Here is a 22745-nt window from a genome sequence, read left to right as displayed (position 1 = left end):
GTACAATGTAAGTGCTATGTAAATAGTTGTGATGCTGCTATACTTAGGCAAGAATGACAAGAAAAAATTTCTGTGCATGTTCACCATAGATACTTTTCTTGAATAGTTTTGATCAGCAGTTGGATGAATCTGCAAACACAAAACTCAAAAAGGGCAAACTATATTTACAACCACCACCACCACTCAAGTAAGAATAGTTTCATCACTGTAAAAGAAACACCACAAACTCATAAGCAGTCAGTTACTGTTTACCAGTCCTCAGGCCCTGACAACCAATAATTTATCTCCTATCTCCATAAATTTGCCTCCTTAGGACACTTTATCTTAACAGAAGCATACAATGCATTGACTTTTGTGTAGAAGGTGGATAAGGAATCACTACAGAGGTCAATTCTCTGCATTTAGGGTGTTCATTAACCCTAAATCCTGCTTTTCATGTTATCAACACTGAGTGCAAGGCCGAGGATATAGCTCAGCAGCACAAGTACCTGCCTGGCAAGTGCAAGGTTATGAGGTTTATTCCCAGTCGGGAGTAGTAGTACACACCTGTAATCCCAGCACTCAGGAGGCTGAGGCAGGAGTAAACTGTGAATTCAAGGCCATCCTGGGCTACAAAGTGAGCTCAAGGCCAGCCTGAACTGCATAGTGAGACCCTGTCTCAAAAAGACAGAAAGATTGAGTTCACACCTGGCCATTACTATTCAATTACAAAGGGTACAATCAGGTCACAAAAAATACAAAATGAATACTCAACATTTCCAGGATCATATGTCTCTTCAAGAAAAGCACTGATAACTATAGTTAATTCCATAAACAGAGATAAAATGCCCCATAATCTGCTCCCATCCTAGCAAACATTCCCATAACCCACCTAGAATCCTGGAGTACACTCAAAAGTCTAAAAATAAGTATTCTCCACACAATGATTATTTGCGACCTTTAATTCACACAAACAGCTACAAGCATAGCATGTGGCAGAGAGTACTCTCTCACTTTCCTGGTAGATTACAAGGAAAATAATAGCTCTCTACAATTTCTACCTCCAAAGGAACACCAAATATCCAAAAGACAAATGAAACTAGAAAATTCTTTAATAGCAATACAATAATCTATTTCAAATTAATTACAACGGAATAGGCTGAGATGGATGTGTACTATATATATAAGGTAAATCAGAAACAGTATGCCACTCATTACTGAAGCACTATATTCAACTATGACCTAAATCTCAAAATTAATAATTAACCTGTTACACTTACCAGTAACTAATGTTTAATATCAGAAAATCATATAAGGATTTTAAACACTGTCTTTCAATATTTTTAACTTTTTTGTTCATTTTCTCAAAAGGCTGTATTATTAACAGCAACAAATATTGCTATCTTAAATTATGAAAAGATTAACAGACCAAAATTTTTAAATTCCACTGAAGTACAATTTGGTAAAACCTACCAAATTTTGAAATGTCCCTACCATCAAAACTAGAGTTAAAAAAATATTCTCTATAAAACATTTTCATGGGCTCAAGAAAATATGTGTAATAATATTGTTATTGCATTGTGTGTACCCACAAGGGAAAAATGAGCCTAAATTTCCAACAAGGGATTGTAATAAACTAGGTTATCTCCAAGTTATAAAATACAATGCTAAGCCAGGGATAGTGGTGCATGCCTGTAATCCCAGCACTGTGGGAGAATGACTTTTGGCAAGAAATGACAAATTGAAGTACAGCCTGAGCAACTTAGTGATACCATCTCCCAAAAAATAAAGAGAGGTGAGGGACTGAGTATATAACTCAGTGCGAAAGCCCTGGGCTTAAGCCCAGCATGGGAGGTTGGAGGGGATATACAACCATCTAATCATCCAACAGGATATATGTACATACAAGTTTGTATATAGATAAGAAATGATTTGGATGTTAATAACCTACTTCTGAAAGGTCACAAAGTTCAGACACAGCCACTTCTTTGCTTACTTGTACACTTTTTCCCCTTTTTTATACTGAGCAAGTATTACTTTCATATTTAAAAAAAAGTTTCACTATAAACTACAGTGTTTAACAAGGACCTTTGGTTCAGCACTAAATTACACAACAGTTAATGGATTAGACAAGGATATTGATTGCTAATATGTCTGTGTGTAACACATTAAAAAAAGAACAGATGTCTCTGCCCTTTCCTCCAGCATGTAACTGAATAACATTAAGTTTGCTAACACCATGCATCTGCTATATGATCTTAATCTAATCCCCCAATATTGACTAGAACTAAAAGCTACAGGAGTAGCATACTTGCCTAAAAGAGCACCTCTGCTAGGAGCAGTAAGGACATCAATTTAAAGGAGCCATCATGATAACTGACAATTATCATTTCATCCTTTCTTTATGGAAGGGTGAGTAACTCAGTTATACTCAGATAAACTGCAGTTTTTAACAAGTCTTATCAGTTTATCAAGTTAATTATAAGGTCTCTCAAAGTTCTCACCATGACAAATATCTTGTCAAGCGGATACTTAAAAATAACCACATGGTTGCTAATCATAGTTGTTCTCCACTTTTATCAGCAATCTGCGTTGCTTAGTTCAAGAGTCAATTCTAGGTTCAATAGCCTGCCCCAATGACTTCACTCCTCTCTGACACAATAATATTTTTAAATCCTAAAATTTTTTTACTTTTTTTTTTTTTTGGGGGGGGGGGGGGGCAGGGATCGAACTCACAACCTCACACTTGCCAGGCAGGCACTTGTGCCACTGAGCTAAACCCTTGGCCCTAAATCCTAAAATTTTAAATTGCACTTTTAGTTCTCTTGCATGTGGTACTACATCTTATCAGTTTAGCACGAAGTTCACAACAAATCCTACCAGAGTAATAAACTAAACTAATAAATATATATTAAGCCAGGTATGGTGGTATAGTCCTACAGTTCCTGCTATGAGGCTGGCTGAAGCAGATGCATCACTTGAACCCAGGAGTTTGAGACCAAGAGTTTGTACCCGCCAAGACAAAAGAGTAAAAATATCAAAGTATTAATAAAAATATCAAAAGCATTAATATAAAAATATTAATATTATGCATACAATATTAAAATATTTACATTACATAAATAACTTTAAATACCTTACTTGTTCACAACATCTTACCCACAAATCCAAAAATATCTGAAAATCCAAAAATCATGTAACTAACATGGTAGCAAAACCAGGCCTACACTGGTACAGTGTGTAATTATGGAGCTTTCCCTGATACTTGCTTGAAAGTTAAGTAATACACAGTATGTCACCTTCTTAAATATGAAAGATGACTCAAAATATCTTGGCTATAGGCAAGTATTCATAAGATTACACATTCACATCACTGTTGGTAAATAAAAACATTCATATAATCAGGAATAATTCTACAGAGTTCTAATTCTACAGTATTTTCTTTTTTTAAACTGGGTAGGAGGTATATAAATACACAATTCTCTATATTTCTTTCATATTTGAAACATTTTTCAACTTTTTAAAAATTTAAGAAAAATTAGAAGCACTAAATATTTGTTTTCTTCCCTAAAACAACAAAAGTATTTAAAAAGCAGCAAGTCTGAAAATGGGTTATATGAAGGATTTTAAAAAATTCATATCTTGGGCTTGTTCCCTGGCACAAAAAAAAAAAAAAAATCAATCTTTTAGTTAGGTGTGGCAGTGCATACCTATAATCCTAGCACTGGACAGGAAAGAGAAGATTGCAACTTCAAGGCCAGCCTGAGCTATACAGTGAATTCAAGATCAGTCTTGGACTACACAATAGTATCCTGTCTCAAAAATTCCTATTTTTGGATCTAGTAAGCCCATGAAAAGAAATGATCTATTTAAATGATGCAAAATAAGGAAAAAAAACTCATGAAGCACAATATAGCAACTTTAATACTTCTCATCTCATTAGCAAATCTTAAATGAAATATCTATGACAACATGCAAACTACTGTCTACATACCTAAATATATTTGCTAGACAGATATAAAATAGCATTATATTTATACTTTACTAGCATTTGCAAGTTTAATTCTGTTTTACACTTCAATTAACTTATTTTTTTAACTAACTTATTTGTAATAGTCACCAAAGAAACAGATATAAATTGCAGCTATATCAAAAATGAGAATTGTCAGATAATTGACCACAATGGTCCACATCTGTAGTCCCAGCTATTCAGGGAGTTGAAGTAAGAGGATCCTTTGAGGCCTGTAGTTTGAAGTCAGCCTGAGCCACACAGCAAGACCCTGTCTCAAAAAATAAAAAAACAGCCAGGCTCTGGTTCAGTGGTAAAATACTTGGCCACCATGCTTAGGGCCCTGTGTTTAATCTGCAGCACTAAAGAAAAAAAAAGGAAAAAAGACAAAAAAAATTACTAGGCTTTAAGGATAGTAATAATATTAATCAAATTATTTCAAAATGGGTTCAGAAAGTTGGCACTGGCCAGACAGGGTGATACACATCTTTTAATCTCAACACTCAGGAGGCTGAGGCTGTGGGATCACTGTGGATTTTAAGGCCAGCATGGACTACAAAGTGAGTTCAAGAGCAGCCTAAACTACATACTGAAATCCTGACTCAAAAAAAAAAAATTTACAGCAGGGATACAGCTCAGTGTCATAAGCACCTGCCTGGCAAGTGCAAGGTCCTAAGTTCAATTCCTAGTACAAAACAAAATTTTAGAGTTAGGGATATAGCTTAGCGGCACAGCACCTTGGCTACCAAGTGCAAGGTCCTGAGTTTGATTCCCAGTAAAAAAAAAATTTTTTAAAGGAAACCATGAATCTCTTACACCTTTAATAATAAATTTAAAAAAGGAAACCTATCAATCTCTTATACCTTTAATAATAAATTTTTATTCATCAGGCACTCAATTATGTCTTCCTTGAAAGTTTAGCAACAGTGAATACCATATGGACAAGAAGGAAAAAAGGCAGACAATCAGATTTTTTTCTTTCAAATAAGTGAAGAAAGAAAATAATTTTGCATGTGTGGAACTAGGGTCTTCACACTGAGCCACATCCTCAACCTTCTTTTAGAAACAGTCTCATTTATGCTCATACCACCTTGTTTTGAAGGCCTATACTGTCAGTGTTCTGGGGTTTTGGCTATTGTTGTTTATGTCTTTTTCATTTTGTGTTTTTCTACGAATTTGTTTTGTTTTGTCTTGGTTTGTTCTGTTTTCCCCTCTAATACAGAAAGGATACGTATACGTGTAGAGAGTCATGCATGCATAGAACTTCTAAAAAGTTTATGAGAATCGATAATATAGTGCACAATGAAATGAACAACTACTTTGAAGAAAAACAGACACTAAGGTACCCAGTGTTGATTCCGTAGCGTCACGATGTGAAATCCAGCAATACTATTATTCTTTGTTTAGAGTGATTTTAGTCTGTTTTGTCTTGTTTAATTTCAACATATGTGAAGGTATAGACAGCTATTTTGAAGAGACATTATGGCAGCTATTGTTGACTTCCATATTGTCTGGTCTTGAAGACCTAAAATGCCTTCATCATCCTGTTATGATCAGTTTTATATTATTTTGTTTTGTATGAATTCATTGTATGCAAAGATGTGGACAACTATTTGGAAGAAAAATATGACAGACTATGAAAATCTCTGGTTGTCTTGCTTTGAAATCTGTGTCTCTTACATTGTTCCTTTTGAGACAGGGTTTCACTATGTAGTATGACAGGGTTTCAAAGAAAAAAAGATAAATGATTTCCTTTTGAGATGGGAAAACAAGGACCTCTCCTGTCAGTACTACTCTATCCAATCTCATGCTAGAAATCATCTTAGCCACTGAAGTAAGGGAAGAAAAATGTGCAAAAATTGTAAAGACAAAACAGTAACAATTATTTTAGTTGTAAATTCAAGAGAATTTATAGATAAAGCTACTAAAATTCATAACATTTGATAAAATTCAGCAAAATACAACATTAATACTCTAAAACTCAATTTTATTTTCATACACCAGCAAAAAACAAAATAAAATGTATTTTAAAATCCTATTTGTAAAAGGCTAGTACAGTAGTGTGTACTTGGAATCCAAGCTACTTGCGAGGCTGAGTTAGGTGAGCTATTTGAGCCTAGGAGTTCAAGGCCAGCCTAGCAAGACCTTGTCTCTATTTAAAAAAAGGAAAAGAAATTTTTGTAATTCCATTTATAATACCATCAGCTACCTATTCCTAAATCTAACAAAAAGTGTGTAAGAATAATAAACAAAAAAACTATACAACATTACTGATACATTTGGAAAGAAAATATATTCAGTGACTCAGACTCCATGCTATAAAGAAATAATTTTATACAAATCAATCTAAAAATCCAATTAAATTCCAGTTGCGATCCCAAAACATTTTTTAAATTCATAAACTAATTCCAAAATTTACCGGAGAACACCACAGATAAAAATACAGGGAAAATATTCCTTCTAAAACAGCTTTAAATCGGGCATGGGGTACATATCTGTAACCCCAGCACTTGGGAGACTGAGACTAGCCAGGGGTACATAGTGAGCTCAAGGCCAGACTGAAACACAGAGCTAGAAAAAAAGAGAGGAGGGGAGGGAGGAGAAAGACGACAGAGGGAGAGAGAAGGAAGGGGAAGGGAGAAAGAAACAAACTACCAAAACTGTTTTCCATAATAGCGTTCCTACTAATATGAGCCAGGATGTAGTTTAGAGATGAATGTTTGCCTACCAGTTTCCCCATATCCTTGCCAACATTGACCATATCAATCTTTTCATTTTAGCCATTACAGTGGGTGTGGAGTATTATCTCATTATGGTCTCTCATATCTAATGACTAATGGTAGTGGTTGCATGTTTTTAAGAATTTATTAACCAGCCATGGTAGCACATGCCTGTAATCCCAGCACTCAGGGAGGCTGAGGCAGGAGGATCCACGTGAGTTCGAGGCCATTCTGGGAGACACTGGCTGAGTTCGGGTTATCCTGTACTACATAGGGATACTATCTCAAAAACAAACAAAAGAATTACCATGTGGTGTAGCAGCTATTCAAATTTTGTGTCCATTTATTTTTCTGTTGTCTTATTATTCAGGTGTAACAGTTCTTTACATATTCTGGACAAAAGTCCTTTATTATCTACATAACTTGTGTTTTCTTCTATTCTCTGGCTAGCATTTTTATTTTTTGACACTGTTTTTTGAAGAGGAAAACTTTGAATATGATACACACAAAGTGTCTCTGTTTTCTGATATGAATCATGATTTTGGTATCATATGGAAGAAACTTTCTAAGGACCAACATGGGCTACATAGCAGGACTTCACCAGACTGTGCAGTGGAGGACAGAGGGGAGGGCTACAGATAAAACTACTCTTGACCCAAGAACTCAACGATTATCTCCTCTATGTGGTAAAATCTGAGATTCTTTATGCATATAGATATTCGACTGTTCTAAAATTTTTGTTGAAAAGATTATCTTTACCTACCACTGAATTACTTTGGCACATTTGTCAAAAATCAATTAACCAGAAATGTGTGGGCTTATTTTCATGCTTTCTATTCTGCTCTTTAATTTGCAAATCCAATATACCAGTTCCATACTGTTCTAATTACTATGAAAATTATTAAGACACTGAGTGCTAAGATTTTTTTTTTTTTTTTGAAACAGCGTCTCACGATGCAGTTCAGGCTGACCTTGAACTCACTTTTGTAGCCCAGGCTGGTCTCGAACTCGCAACTATCCTCCTGCCTCAGCCTCCGAAGTGTCAGGATCACAGGCATGTGCCACAATGCCCAGCCTAGGAAGATTACTTCTGAAAAAGATAGGGGCACTTCCTCTACAAATATTACAACTTTCCATAAAGCTACAGTAGCTAAGTGTGGCACTAGAGCAAGGAAAGAACTCAATGGAACAGAATAGGTAGCTTTTAATATAAATAAGTAGAAAAGAAAGGAACTGTCAATTACTGGTACTAAGAAAATCAGTTGTATGAGAAAAAAATTAACTCTACCTCATAGCACATACAAAAATCAATTCTATATAAGCAGATCACAGAAAACTATGTAACAATTCCAGACATTTCCCCAAAAATAATAAAAGATAGTAACTTCATGATCACAGGGCAGACAAATATTTCTCTAAAGTAGTGCTGTTGTTCTTATTTTGAGATAGACTATCTGTACATTGTGCAGACTGGGAAACACTCATTCTGCCTCAGCCTCCAGAATAGCTGGCATTCCAAGTCTGTTCCACCAAGACTGGCTGAGAAGACTTCTTAAACAGGACACAGAAAGCACTAACCACAGCTGGGAATGGTGGCACATGCCTGTAAATCCAGCACTCAGGAGGCTAGGTAGCAGAATCAGTGTGAGTTTGAAGTCAGCTTGGGCTACACAGTGAATGCAGGGCCAGTCTGGACTACCTAGCAAGACCCTGTCTCAAAAAAACAAAAACAATAAAAATCACTAACCATAAAGGTAAATACTGACTGGAATACCCAAAAAGTTAAAAAAAAAAAAAAAAAAAAAAAAAACCTCCTGGTTTTTTTGTTTTTTTGTTTGTTTATTTGTTTGTTTTTTGAGTCAGGGTCTCTCAATGCAATTCAGGCTGGCCTTGAGCTCACTTTGTAGCCCCAAGCCAGTCTCAAACTCGCAATGATCCTCTTGCCTTAGCCTCCAAGTACTGGAAAAACTTCTGTTTAAAAAAAAAAAAAAAAAAAAGAAATCATGAAGAAAAACATAGAAAACCAAAAAGGCATAAACAGTTGTAACACAAATAACCAGAGCATTCATATCAAAAATATGTAAGGAACACATATAAATTAAATAGACAAGTAAAATTAAACAAGATACTTAAACATTTCACAAAAATCTCAATGATCAAAAGATATAAAGATATTCAAGTTCTTTAGTGAAATCTGAATTAAAACTATGATAGTACTACTAATCTATCAGAATGACTAAAGTTAATAATATTGACAATACCAAGTATTAGCCAAATATACAGAAAAAAGGAACTTTCAAGTATTGTTCTTGGGACTTTAAGTTTATTCACCACTCAGGAATTCTGTTTGGCAAATATGTATGAAAATCACATGGACACCTATTTCTGAACCACAACTTTCACTCCTGACTATATACATGTCAGGAAATACATACACAAATACACCAAAACACATGTAGAATAATGGTCACGGTAATATACTTCATAAGAACCCTAAATCAGAAACAGCATAGCCATAAATAATATAATCATTAATGGCATATTTCTACAACAGAATATTAGATAGCAATGCAAATGCACAAATTTCAACTACATACAACAAATATAAATACCACAAATAAAACACGGAATCAAAGACATAAGGCATAAAGGAATACACATGGTATTGAGTCCATGAACATAAAGCTGGAAAACAGACAAAGCTAAATTAAAATCAAAATGTCTATCACAGTAGTCCTTCCTTTTCTATATTCTTTGTATTGTTTCAACTACCAATGGTCAACCATAATACAAAAACATTAAGTGGAAAATTTCAGAACTAAGCAATTGAGTTTTAAATTTTAAGCTGCTTTGAGTAGAATGATAAACTCTCAAGTCATCCATCCTATCTTGCCCAGTGAGGTGAACCATTCCTTTATGCAGTGAAATTATGCTATATATTCTATTTGCCCATTAGTCACTTAGTAGCTAATTATCATATCAATTGTCACAGTATCACAGTGCTATTTCAAGTAACAGATGCTATGTTCAAATAACTCTTTAATACCATTTATCTCATTTACAAATGTCACACAGACATTTGTATCAACTGACATTGTTATAAAAAGAATAAGTATAGTTCAAGATAATGTGACAGATTCAAAATAACAGAATAAAGGTAAGCAGCAAAATACAACCTGTCCAGGACCCAGAATCTAGACAGCTGGAAAACAACTTAGCAAAGAGAAAAAGTTGAACTCCAGGGATCAAGAAACAGCCCACAAAAAACTACAGGCCACAACAAAACTGAAGACAACACAGAGAAAAGAACTAAGAATTCTGAAACACTAACCCCAGCTCCCTGGAAGGAGATCCTGTCTCTGTAAACATAAGGTAACCCAAAGAAGGTAAACAGCCTCCCAAGAAACAACAGAGCAGCACAAGGCACAATGCAGTACCAAAAGTGTGGCACAGGCCCACCTTACCTTTAACACATTCATATGGGACCATAATTTGTATGTCTCATGCCAGGGGCTCTGATTTGAATTTAATCCTTTCCCCTGGCTGTCCTGAATCAACTGTATAAGAGGATGACTGTCTCACTGGGCAACTTGTACTACTTCTCAGCAGGTCATTGATTATAATATTGCAAAGAAAGGCATTGATTTAGCAGACCAGATGCCATCATATTATAATTTCTTACAGAAAACATTAAAATGATATAAGAAAATTATAATATAGCTATTCTGTGGTACAGCAGTTTTAACTGAATATTACATATACCAGCAATGGTGTCCACCTGTAAGATTTTCACGTTACTATTTAGAAATTGGTAAACTATTCATGAATAAATTTCTTTTAATAAAATTAGTTCATTGTAAATATTTTAGTTGGTATGGGTGGTATTATTTCTATTTGTGCAGAAATTATTCAAATTCAAGCAATTACCTAGATTCAGTGCCTTTTACAGACTTTTATTAATTTTATTAGTAAAAAGACTGATTAAAGTGATTAGATCCATTTGTACCACATGTGGTATGAGCCATAGATGGGATAGTCATGCATGCTTCAAACCAATAAGGAATGTGTTAATCAGCAGCCTAAGATTTAAAGTGCCTCCAAGTGCCATGGTCCTCACCAGGCTGCCTGTAACACAGGCCTCATGGAGCATACATGCCCACTCCTCTGCACGTACAAGGCCTGGGAACACAGAGATCTGAGGATCACAAATAGAGCACCAAGCTGACAGTGAGACATGGATGTAAGGAACTAAACTGTGAAGAGTATGGGCCCCAAAACCACATCTACATAGTAGTTCTTTAACCTAGAAAGTTGTAAGTTGGACAAAAGCTTCCACATTCACGAAATTTAAGGGCACAGACTGCAAAGGGCCCCAAGATGTGCTGCAGAAATTGTTAAGAAAACCACACACAAGATGAGCAGTTTCTGGGAATTGTTATGCCACAACTTGAATACCTGTGTCATTTCTTTAATGCCTGGTGCTTTTTTGTTGGTTCAAGCCACGAATTATATTTATTCTATTATTGATGACTCTCATAGGACAACCAGAATAGTACTGCCAATTCCTCAGTGACCTCTACACAATGGGGGACACAGAATGTGACAATATGCGGATGTTCCTTGGAGTCAGTAATAAAATGACCAACAGAGAAAGTGATAAAATGATGTCCCTGATTATACAAGGTTCTAATGATGCAGCAGAGGAAGTGGGAACACCTGTAATAAGTAGCCAAACAGTATTAAAGCCCTGGATTGTTCCAGGAGGGGTTGCCACAACTGTTTGCCAACTCAATGAACTTATCATGCCAGACAATGTAGTATCAGGAGATATGCTTCTGTCGTTAAAACCCCTGTTGTACTAGGTGTAGTGACACATGCCTGTGATCCATGAGTTCCAGGCCAGCCTGAGCTACATAGTGAGTTCAAGGCCAGGAGGCTGAACTACATAGTAAGACCCTAATTCAAAATAACAAAAAACAAACAAACAAATAAACAGTCAAGGGGGAGGGGACACAAGAAGCTGTCACTATGGATCAGTGGCTGGATATTCTTGAAAAATGGGGTAAAATTAAGCTAGTGGTACCCCAAGAAGATATGGAGTTGGCATACCAAAACCCAATGAGAATATGGCACAGTTCGACATTACAGCTAATAACTCATGCACAAATTTAATACCCATACAGCCACCAACAATACAGGCTTTTGGACAGCACAGGACTTTGGACCAAACATAGAACCTGATCAAGCAACAGAGGAACAAGGTGTAGTTTGTGATTCATGACATTCTCAACTAGCGAAGATGGCTACTGTGAGCAAGGCCTATGAAAACACGTACAGTGTAATGCATAGGACATGCCTGGAGACAACAAGAGGCCTTTTAATCTCTTTACCATGTAAACAAGCAGTTTGGTTTTGTGTAGAAATAAAGTTCCCCAAATACAGTGAAGGTCACCAAGCATGGATTACTGGGATTGCACAGGAGGGTAACTGAACCACCAGAACCATACGCAAGCCACAGATTATCAGTTACACCACAAAACATGAATCCCAGGACAGAGGGTCAATGACCTGCAGAGTAACATGCCAAGTTTTACTGTGACTACTGCAATACACACCTCACCTTTGACTCTCCACTTGTAAGACACACTATAGTGATGTAAGACACACTATTACAAATGGATGGAAGAGCAAGGTCAGAGCCTAACTGACAAAACAACAGTTGCATTTCAACAAGAAAAGATACCTCCTACTCCATTTTGCTCCTCCTCCAGCAGAGGCAATAATCCCATCTCTACCCAGTCTCCTGGGTCTTTCTTACCCTGACATAATGCCAGCATCCCATATAGGAGGCCCTCCCATAAAGCCAATGATTGACGCCCCCCCCCCTTCTAAATTGATGCCAGTGGGACCTGCTCCCAGAATGAGCTGATGATACCTGGGCCTCCAATGATGAGACCTCACCCTAGACCATGAGGGCACCACCCATTCTGCCAGCAATTACTCAACCAGACAGATAAAGCTAGAGGGCAGTCTCTTTATATCAGTTTAATATTATTTGTTCTACTTCACCAAGAGATCAAGGTGCTGTGCTTTTTAACAACATGATAAGGAAGACTTGCTCCCCCTTCCTATCAAAGAGAAAATAGTTTTGAAGGGAAAAATGGGAGAAACAAAAGTGGGCAAAAGCATTTCATTTGTATTTCACATTTCATTTGTATTATGAAATGTGAAAATAAAGTCAGGTCTTTCATTTAAAATTGTGTTCCCTTTTTCCTACCCCCTGTATTCTGTATATTATAAAGGAAATTAAACATTCCAATTGTGTTCTTCTAGCTCATTTTCTTCAGCAGATCCTGTGGATGAGACGTTTTCCCCTTAGCTATAAAGTGCCATTTGACACCTTTTTTAATTATTTAACTTTAACTTTATTAAGTTCTCTTTTTAAAAAAAGTGAATTCCACACCTGATGCCACTTCATAATCTAGACAGAAATAACTGTTTTGTTTTTAAATACATTTCCTTTGTAATTACTTCAATTAAAGGCCGTAAACAACAACAAAAATTTCATTGTATGTACAACTCTACTGACCTTAGGTCAGTCTATGAGTGGATTCAATTAATAAAATGAAAGCCATAGCCTTTTCCTGTTACACTAACTGAAGATGCACCTAATCTTGAGACAGTTTCTAAACTGAGGGTTACACTGTTATGCAATACTGCTAATTCACTTTGAATCTTCAAGCATGTATCTCTTGCTATATAGGCTCTTCATAAAGGTGCTTTCAAACAGCACACATTACTAAGAGTAGTGTCTCTTAGTTTGTTTTGCACTTTATGTATATTTACCCTATCAGTGTGGTCTTTTTTTTTTCCAACTGTCCTGGACAGTGTTCTGAAAAGACAGAACTAGTAAGTGACACAATAGTCTCCCATAGTAAGAATATTGCATGATTTCTTTGCACTTTTTACTTATAAAGTCAAGTCCAGCCCAACCACGGTAACACACACCTCTAATCTCAACACTTGGGAGGCTGAGGCAGGAGGATTGCTGTGAGTTTGAGGCCAGGCTGGGCTACAAAGTGAGTTCAAGCCATCGTGAACTGCATAGTGAAACCCTCTCTCGAGAAGGACAAAAAATTTTTTTAAAAAAAGTCAAATCTAATAATTCAAGAACGGCTCTTCAACCCAGACAGGCCATTTTCCCATAGTACATTCAGCTAAATACACTGCACCCTCAGTGTAAAACTTGTATCTTTTTAATTGCTCTTATAAAAAACTAAAAATTCTATAGAAGGTGATCAATGTAACAATAGAATACCAGAATTAGAAGACAGAGTGCTTTCAAAGACTACTCAGAAATATCTTAAAAACAACAAGGCAATATGAAAAATTGATTCAACAGTTGCTAGGTGATGCAAAGAAGACTAAACTAGGATTGACTAGTATAAGTGAAAAATCAGACGGCAGAATAAAGGGTGTAACATCTTTTTACAGAAATATCAGAAAACTTTCCAAATATTGGGACAGAATGAAGTATACAGATCAGAGTGGCAAACAGTCACCAAGTTTTTAAGAGAGACCCTCTCCACTTCACATCACATTCAAAACAGCAGAGGCCCAAGAAAGGACAGAATCTTAAAAGCTGTTGGAGAAAAGCAACAAATTGCTTATAAAAGTAATTCCTTTAGAATTAAAGCAGACTTCTCATACAAACCTTAAAAGCCAAGAGAGCAAACAATGAAGTATTTAAAACCCTGAAAAACAACTTCCAACCCAGGTTGATACATCCGATAAAATCTTTCAAAATTGATGGACAAAGGCAAACAATGAGTAAATAAAGAGGTTGTTTTTTTTAAACAATGGACATAAAGCAACAACGCTGACATAATGAAGGATAAGCTTGAGAAATTTCCAGCTAAATGGATACACCCTGAAACCATACTCTTAAGTGAAATAAGTTGCACATACATTTAAATATCGCATTCTCTGGTGTGAGAAACCGAAGGTAGAAGTAAGGACCTAAATGTATAAGACAGCTAGGCATGGGGACACATGCCTGGAATCCCAGCACTTGAAAGGCTGAGGCAGGATCCTAGAGCCCTGCAAGTTGAGGCCAGCCTGGGTTACAAAGCGAGTTCAAGGCCAGCACGAACTGTACAGCAAAACCCTGGTCAAAAAGACAAAGACATATATATGGAAATAGGAAGAAAATATTAAAATAGGAAGAACAAAGGAGGAGGAAAGGGGAAAGGAAGAGAGAGACAAGAAAAAAAACAATGAAAAGGAAAACAGAAACAAAGTTTTTGTAAATAAGGAGAAGAGGGGTTGAAGGGAGGGGAGAAGAATGGTTAAAAAAAGAAGCAAGAAGGGCCACAGATTTAGCTCAGCGGCATAAGCGCCTGCCTGACAAGTGCGAGTTCATGAGTTTGATCCCTAGTACCAAAAAAAAAAAAAAAGAAGAAGCAAGATAGATATATCATGTACAGGTATAAATTCCCTATGATTAATGTTACCAGAATATATATCTAAAATATACCAAATTTTTTTAATTGATGGACAAAGTAATGTATTGCCATTGACAAACAACACCTCAGCAGTGTAAGCACCTGCGTGGCAAGTGTGAGGTTGTGAGCTCAATCCCCAGTACCAAAAACAAAAAAAAAAAAGAGAGAGAGACAAAACACCAACACAAGTATACTGGGAGATCTCAATATGCCAGTGTCAGAAAAAGACCAACTAGACAAAAAAAATTAATCAAGAAATATCAGAGTTGAACTTTTCAACAAATGACTTAATAGATATCTTTAGAGTGTTTCACCCATCAACAACACACATTCTTCTCAGCAACATATAGCACTTTTTCCAGAATGGACCATTGACAGTCCATAAAGCATGCTTAGGTAAGTGCAAAAGAACCAAAATTATCCCTTGCACATCATCAGATCATAGTACAATGAAATTAGAAATCAATGGCAAAAGAAATAAAATTATGAAAATACATGGAAATAAACTTTTTTTTTTTTTGGCCTTTTTGAGACAAAGTCTCACTATGCCATTCAGGTGGCCTTAAGCTCACTTTTTGTAGCCTAGGCTGGTCTCAAACTCGCAATGACCCTCCTGCCTCAGGCATGCACCAACACTCCCAGCTAAATAATACATTCTTGAATAATCAATGGGTAACAGATGAATCAAAAAGAGATAAGACAGTTTCTAGAGTTAAATGATAATGTCAGTACAAAACAGAAACCTGTACCCATGATACACAATGAAAGCAGTTGTAAGTGGAATGCCAACATCAGGAAAGCATCAACTGCAATGCCAACATCAGGAAAACAGAGTCCAAATAAACGACATTACGTATATTAAGGTCCTAGAAAAACAAGAACAATTAAAATCCAAAGCTAGTACAAGGAAGGAAATGACAAAGATCTGAACAAAAATTAATGAAATTGGTACCAAGAAAAAAAATCAATGACTCAGAAGCAATGGTTCTCTAGAACAGTAAACAAAATAGGCAAATGTACAGCTAATCTTACAAAAAATGAAAAGACCCACATCAATGCAATTAGAAATGAAAAATATGAAATCACAAAAAATTCTAAAGATTATTAGTAACCACTTTGAGGGCCCATATTCTAATAAAATGGAGAATTCAAAAGAATAATTTCCTAGGTATATATGAACTGACAGAACAAGACATAAAAATAATGAATAATGCAATATCACGTAATGAAATTGAAGAAGTAATAAGAAAACCATCACTTAAAAAAACAAAACAAAAAAAAAAAAAAAACAGGTCCCCTCTAAATTCTACAAGAACTTTAGGAAAGACCTACTACCAGCACTCCTCAAACTCTTTAATGAAATCAGAATATTTTCACAGTCACTACTGGAAACTAACATTACCCTTATTCCAAAACTAAAAGAGGACCTAACCCAAAAAAAAGGGAAGTATAACCCATCTCTTTAATAAACACTGATGCAAAAATCCTCAACAAAATACCGAAAAAAAGGATGGAACAAACCATCATCTACCTTGACTGCAATCATCTAAATGACACAGGGATAGTTTAACATACACAGAGCTATAAATGTAATATAGCATATAAACAGAAGGACGAAAATCACATGATCATTTCAACTGACACAGAAAAGACCTTTGACAAAATTCAACATCCACTGCTAATAAAAAAAAAACCTTAAAAAAATAAGTATAGAAAGACCATATCTCAACTTGAAGACATCTATGATAAACCAACAACCAACAACATATTACATGGGAAGATGACAGCTTTCCCTCTAAAATCTGGAATGAAACAAGGTGTCTGATATCACCACTTCTGTTTAATATAGTTCTCAAAACTAATGTTGCTTGCTAGACCAAGCAAGACAAGGAAGTGAAAGGGTAATGGAAGGAAAGGAAGACATTAAATTATCATCATTTGCAAACAATGGGATCCTCCACAAAAACCCAAAAATTCCACACACACACTCTAGAATTAACAGCCAAATTGAGTAGCTTACCAGAATACAAATTCAACACACAAAAACCTGCACATCAACAGAAACTCAGCAAGAAGTAATAAAGAAAATAATACCTTTCACAATACCATCAATATCTAGAAATTAACCTTTTCAAAGAAGTGAAAGATCTCTACAATGAAAAAATAAAGTACTCTGAAAAAGAAGATAGAACAGCATATCAGAAAATGAAGAGATACCCCTGTTCCTGCATAGGCAGAAACTACAGTCAAAATGGCCATACTTCCAAAACCGATTTACATATTTAATGCAAGTTACAATGCAAACACCTACAGCATTCCTCACAGAACTAGGAAAAAAACCCAAAAATTCATATAGAACCAGAAGCAACCTAGAACAGCAAAAGCACTCCTGGGCAGTAACAGTAAGAAGAAAGAATCACAGTCCTGAACTTCAAACCTACAATAATACAAAAACAGAATAGCATTAGAAAGAAAGAAAAAAAAAAAAAAAGGTGCCTGGATAACTGGAACAGAGTAGAGAATGCAGAAAAAAACTCCAAGCACATTCAACTGCTTATACTGGAGGAGAGATAGCCTCTTTAACAAATGGTTCTGGGAACACTAGCTGTCCACATGCAGAAGATGAAATCTAGACCCATCTCTCACCATGTAATAAGCTAAAACCGAAAAGGATCAAAGACCTCAATATTAAAATAGAAACATCTGATCTGCTTGAAGACAAAATAGGTAAAACTCCTGAAGATATAGGTGTGGATAGGGCCAGGGATTTAGCTCAGCAGCATAAGCACCTCCCTTGCAAGAGCGCAGTCATGATTCGATTCCCAGTACCAAAAAAATAAATAAAGATACAGGTGTGGGCAAAAACTTTCAGAAAATATCCCAATTGCACAAGACACAACACCAAGAACTAGCAAATGGGATCATATCAAATTAAAAAAAAAAAAAACCAACAAAGTAAAAAGAAGAGGAGGAGGAAGAAAAAACCAAAAAAGTAAAGCAACAAGCTACAGAATGGGAAAAAATTTTGCTAACTATTCCTTGGACAGAGGACTAATATCTAGTATATATAAAGAACTCAAAAAAATTAAGACTTCCCAAAATAACCCAAACAAAAAATGAGCAACTCAAATGAACAGACACTTGTCAAAAGAAGAAATACAAATGGCCAATAAATGAATGAAAAAAATGTTCAACATCACTGGCCATTAAGGAAATGCAAATTAAAACAACTTTGAAATTTTACCCTACTCCAAAAAAAAAAGCTGTAATTAAGAAATCAGGTAACAAATACCAGCAAAGATGGTGAGGAGGGAAGGGCACTTCATTGTTGCTGGGAATACTGACCAGTTCAATCATTATGGAAATCAGTATGGAGATTTCTCAAAAATTCAAACTAGAAGTTCATTTGACCCAGTTATTCCCCTCTTAGGTATATTCCCAAAAGAATTTAAGACATCATATTATAGTAATACATGCACACCCAAGTTTATAGCTGCACAATTCACAATAATTAAATCTTACAAGAGGCTAACAAGACCATCTACAGATCAACAGATAAAGAAAAAGTGATATACATAAACAATGGAGCACTACTGTGCCACAAGGAAAGATAAAATTGAGTCATTCATAAGATATTAGATGTACCTTGAGACCACAATGTTAAGGGAAATAAATCAGGCATATAAGCTTAGATATCACATGGTTTCTCTTACACAAGTATTCAAAATACAAATAAAGAGCAAACTAAAATATATACTACAGGAAAAAAAGAGGTGGGGGATGGATTTTAAAAAGAAAATGCAGCGAGAAGGGGAAAGGACTTCAAAGAATTAAGATATGTTGTATACATGTAGTAACTCCTCACGATGAATGTAATCATTGGAACAGTGCCACTTCAAATGAGCCCGTCTGCCATTTTAGAGAAACAGGTTTCATTTTACTCAGGTCACAGAGGACAAGTCAGCAGGTCATGCCATGAGCAGTCTCCTAAGGACATATCATTAGATCTCAGAAGACATTTCAACAGGTTATGAGCAGTCCCACAAGGACACATCAGCAGGTTACAGAGAACACATCAGCAAGTCCTAAGTCCACCATTTCTCTAACCTCTTACCATCAAAAGTCCACCAAAAAAAAAGCTATTAAAAAAAGCCTTTTAAGGGCTGAGGATTTAGCTCAGTGGCATAAGCGCCTGCCTTGCAAGCACATGGTAGTGAGTTCAATCCCCAATACCAAAAAAAAAAAAAAAAAAAAAAAAAAAGCCTTTTATCTGTGAGAGACATCTTCTCCATTATGCTCCCCACAAAGATTCCTCTCAGGTTCAGCCAATAAATCTGCTTCAACAATTGAGTATGCATCCCTCTTTCCCATTCATGGTGCACCAAAACCTGGGAGCACAAGCCTAGAGCAGTGGCTCTTTTGCAACCTACAAACCAACACACAGCAGCATCTCGTCCTGGGCTTACTCTTAGATGCCCCGAGCCTTCTCTCACTCCATTTCCTCTCCTTCCCAAAGAGTTGGTTGCATAGGCTCAATACTACTGAGAAAACTCTGGCCACTCACTCACTTTGGTGAGCCCTCAAAACCTCTGGAGGCAACTTTAGAGCCCCAACTGGGTAACCAAATCTACGTTCTCCGCTTCCTCAAAATCCTTGCTTTTCACAAATTTCAGTCCCCGATATCCTGCCATACCTGCCATACCTAACCAGATATTCACCACCATCTACTCATCTATCACCATTCCTGGGATCGTAAGGTTCTGGTCCTGGGCCAGGAATTTAGCTCAGCAGCACAAGCGCCTGCCTGGCAAGCACAAGTTTGATACTGTACCAAAAATAAAAAATAAAAATAAAAGATTCTGGTCCAATTGACTTGCTGCCCAGAGGAAGCCAATCCACTGTCCCCCTTTTTCCTTTGTCAATCTTTTTTACTTCTTCCTCATTCTCTATGTGAAAACACCACAAAAAGGTGGACCTCCTTCACTCTGAATGGATGGACACGTTCTTTCAGCATGCAGGACAACCTCTGCCTGGAAGGCTATCGAACCCAGTATCCCTGAGAACAGCCTAGTCTCCCACTTCCCAACTCCAGCTGCCTTTCTTACCCCTATGATGCACAATCCTCCCTCAAAAATATCAGGAGACACCCCCTCAGCTGTCTCCTGCATAATCTTTCAAATTAAGACTGAAAGGAAACAGTAAACCAAAAAAATAATCTTAAAGTATCAGGTATTTTGTCCAGCAATAAAAAAGCAAACCACCTGTAATCCCAGAACTCAGGACTCTGAAGCAGGGAACTGCCATGAGTTCAAGGCTGGCCTGGGTTACATAGTGTGTTCAAGGCCAGCCTGGACTACAAAGCAAGACTCTGTCTCAAAAAAAAAAAAAAAAAGAAAAGGAAGTTACCAAGACAAATAGAAAAATATACTCTCATGGAAATTCCTCTTCAGTCCTCAATTTCCTCATAATGTTCTCACCATCTCTAACTGAAAACTAGTTTTTCTATCAGAACATCTCCTGTCACATGGCCTTTTGTTTTTGTTTTTGAAACAGGGTCTCGCTATGTAACTTAGGGTAGCCTCAAACTCCTGATCCTATCTCAGCTTCACAAATGTTGATGTTATGTGCCACCACATCTGGTTCACATAATCCTTTCAAGTGAAATGTGTTCAGTCTGTCATACAGCACCCCCAATATTGAAAAATGAGGCTGGCACCCTCCCTTCCTCCCAACTCTACCATTATTCCTGAATCCTCCTCATGAAAATCAGAGTAAGGTACTCAGTATTTCAGTTTTCTACTTCTCTCTTTACTCACTATTAGTAACTACCTCCTAGACATAGCCCACACTCAGTAAGGATATCCAGGCTACAGTTCACAACTGCCACAATCCTCTGCAACACTTCTGCTACCATCCCAGTCATTTCCCACATGGGTGAGTCATGTAACACCAATTTCTCCAACTCTTCATCTCCAGTAAGCAACCTACTTATTGGACCTAGTCATTCAATAACTTCTGTTTCACTTAATTGTACCATTATCCATTTATTCATCAAATATTTAATTAAGTACCTATTTGCTCAGTACAAAACACATGACAATCCCTGTCTTCATGAAATCTAGCACACATTTTTTCATGTTTTCCACAAATATACCATGAAAAGGTCTAGCTAAAATCTATCTACATGACAACTTCTGCATTTCCTTTCTGTTATTAGTTAAGCAACCAACTCAACTACAAAACTGCAATCATGAGCAGGGCATGGAAGCACATATTTACAATCCTAGCGCTCAGGAGGCTGAGGCAGGAAGATTGCCATGAGTTTGAGAACAGCTTGGACTACACGGTGAGTTCAAGGCCAGTCTGAACTACACAGCGAGACTCTGGCTCAAAAAAAAAAGCCAGGGATGGTGGTAATCTGTAATCCCAGCACTTGAGAGGCCAAGGCAAGACGACTGCCAAGAAATCAAGGCCAGCCTGGGCTGCTTAGTGAATTCAAGGTCAGCCTGAACTCCATAGCAAAATTCTGTCCCCTCAAAAAACTAGAATCATTACCTGATGTACCTTATTCCCCTTTGAGAGTCTTTTTTTTTTTTTACACTTTTTTTTTCTTTTTTCTTTTTATCGGTACCGGGGTTCGAACTCACCACCACCTGCTTGCAAGGCAGGCGCTTATGCTGCTGAGCTAAATCCCCAGCCCCCAAAGGTTTTTTTTACACTTTTTTTTTCCCCTTTGAGAGTCTTTAAGCAATCTTTTAAATAATTCTAAGATATTGCCAGAGTTCAATATTCAGATTAGAAAATAAAATATTTCTAGTATTTATATAATTTTAGAAGAGCAAAACCCCACATTACTGCACAGAATCTTACTGGTAAGAAATACAGAAACTGGAAATAGTGATTACCTTCAGGAAAAATGAGATGGAACAAAAAAACGACTTACTTTTCACTAAACACTCTTTTGTGACTTCTGATTCAGTACATATATTACCTATTTCTAAAATACTAAAGTATACTTAGGGTTAACAGTTTTAAAAAAAAAAAAACCTCCTTCGCACTAGTACATATTCACAGACTACTTTGTTCTGAAACAGTGAAATTTTTTTTAAAACCAAACCATGGAAGTAAATAGCTGAAGATTCTCACGTTTATCCCATCCATCTCATCCCTCTGTTGCTATGCATTACAGTTGAGCAGACCATATCTATTACCCCACACTCTAGGCACATCTTTAAACAATGACACAGCTGATCACTCCCTCCTTGAAAACTTCCTTTCCTCTACTTCCAGAACATCACACTACCCTGATTTTCCTCTTTTTTTTTTTTTTTTTTTTTTAAAAAAAGGACTGGAGAGCGCCCGCGGGTCTCGAACCACCGGACCAGTCGGCCCGGGCGGTTGGGGAGCCAGACTCGAAGGAACCACCGGGCTAAAGCCAGCCTCCTGATTTTCCTCTTTAGTCTGTGACCTCTTATCAGTCTGCTGAGTTCCTCTTCATTTCAGAAAACACAGATTTTTGTAAGCTTTGTTCAC

The 22745-nt window shown here is 36.6% G+C and overlaps 1 protein-coding gene and 2 pseudogenes across 11 annotated transcripts in view; 2 read left to right on the top strand and 1 right to left on the bottom strand.

Moving 5' to 3' along the window:
• The window catches only part of Erc1 (ELKS/RAB6-interacting/CAST family member 1), a 521572-nt gene that overhangs the window by 493997 nt on the left and 4830 nt on the right, over positions 1-22745 (bottom strand). The gene's annotated exons all lie outside the window — the stretch shown is intronic.
• Positions 11292-12279, top strand: LOC100715201 (selenide, water dikinase 1-like; annotated as a pseudogene).
• On the top strand, positions 12379-12637 carry LOC134470283 (U1 small nuclear ribonucleoprotein C-like; annotated as a pseudogene).

This window comes from Cavia porcellus, unplaced genomic scaffold, assembly GCF_034190915.1.
Source record: "Cavia porcellus strain 051 isolate PalLab524CR breed Dunkin Hartley unplaced genomic scaffold, mCavPor4.1 scaffold_19, whole genome shotgun sequence".
Taxonomy (NCBI): domain Eukaryota; kingdom Metazoa; phylum Chordata; class Mammalia; order Rodentia; family Caviidae; genus Cavia; species Cavia porcellus.
The sequence above is the reverse complement of the archived record's forward strand: the minus strand, read 5'-3'. Positions and strand labels throughout refer to the sequence as shown.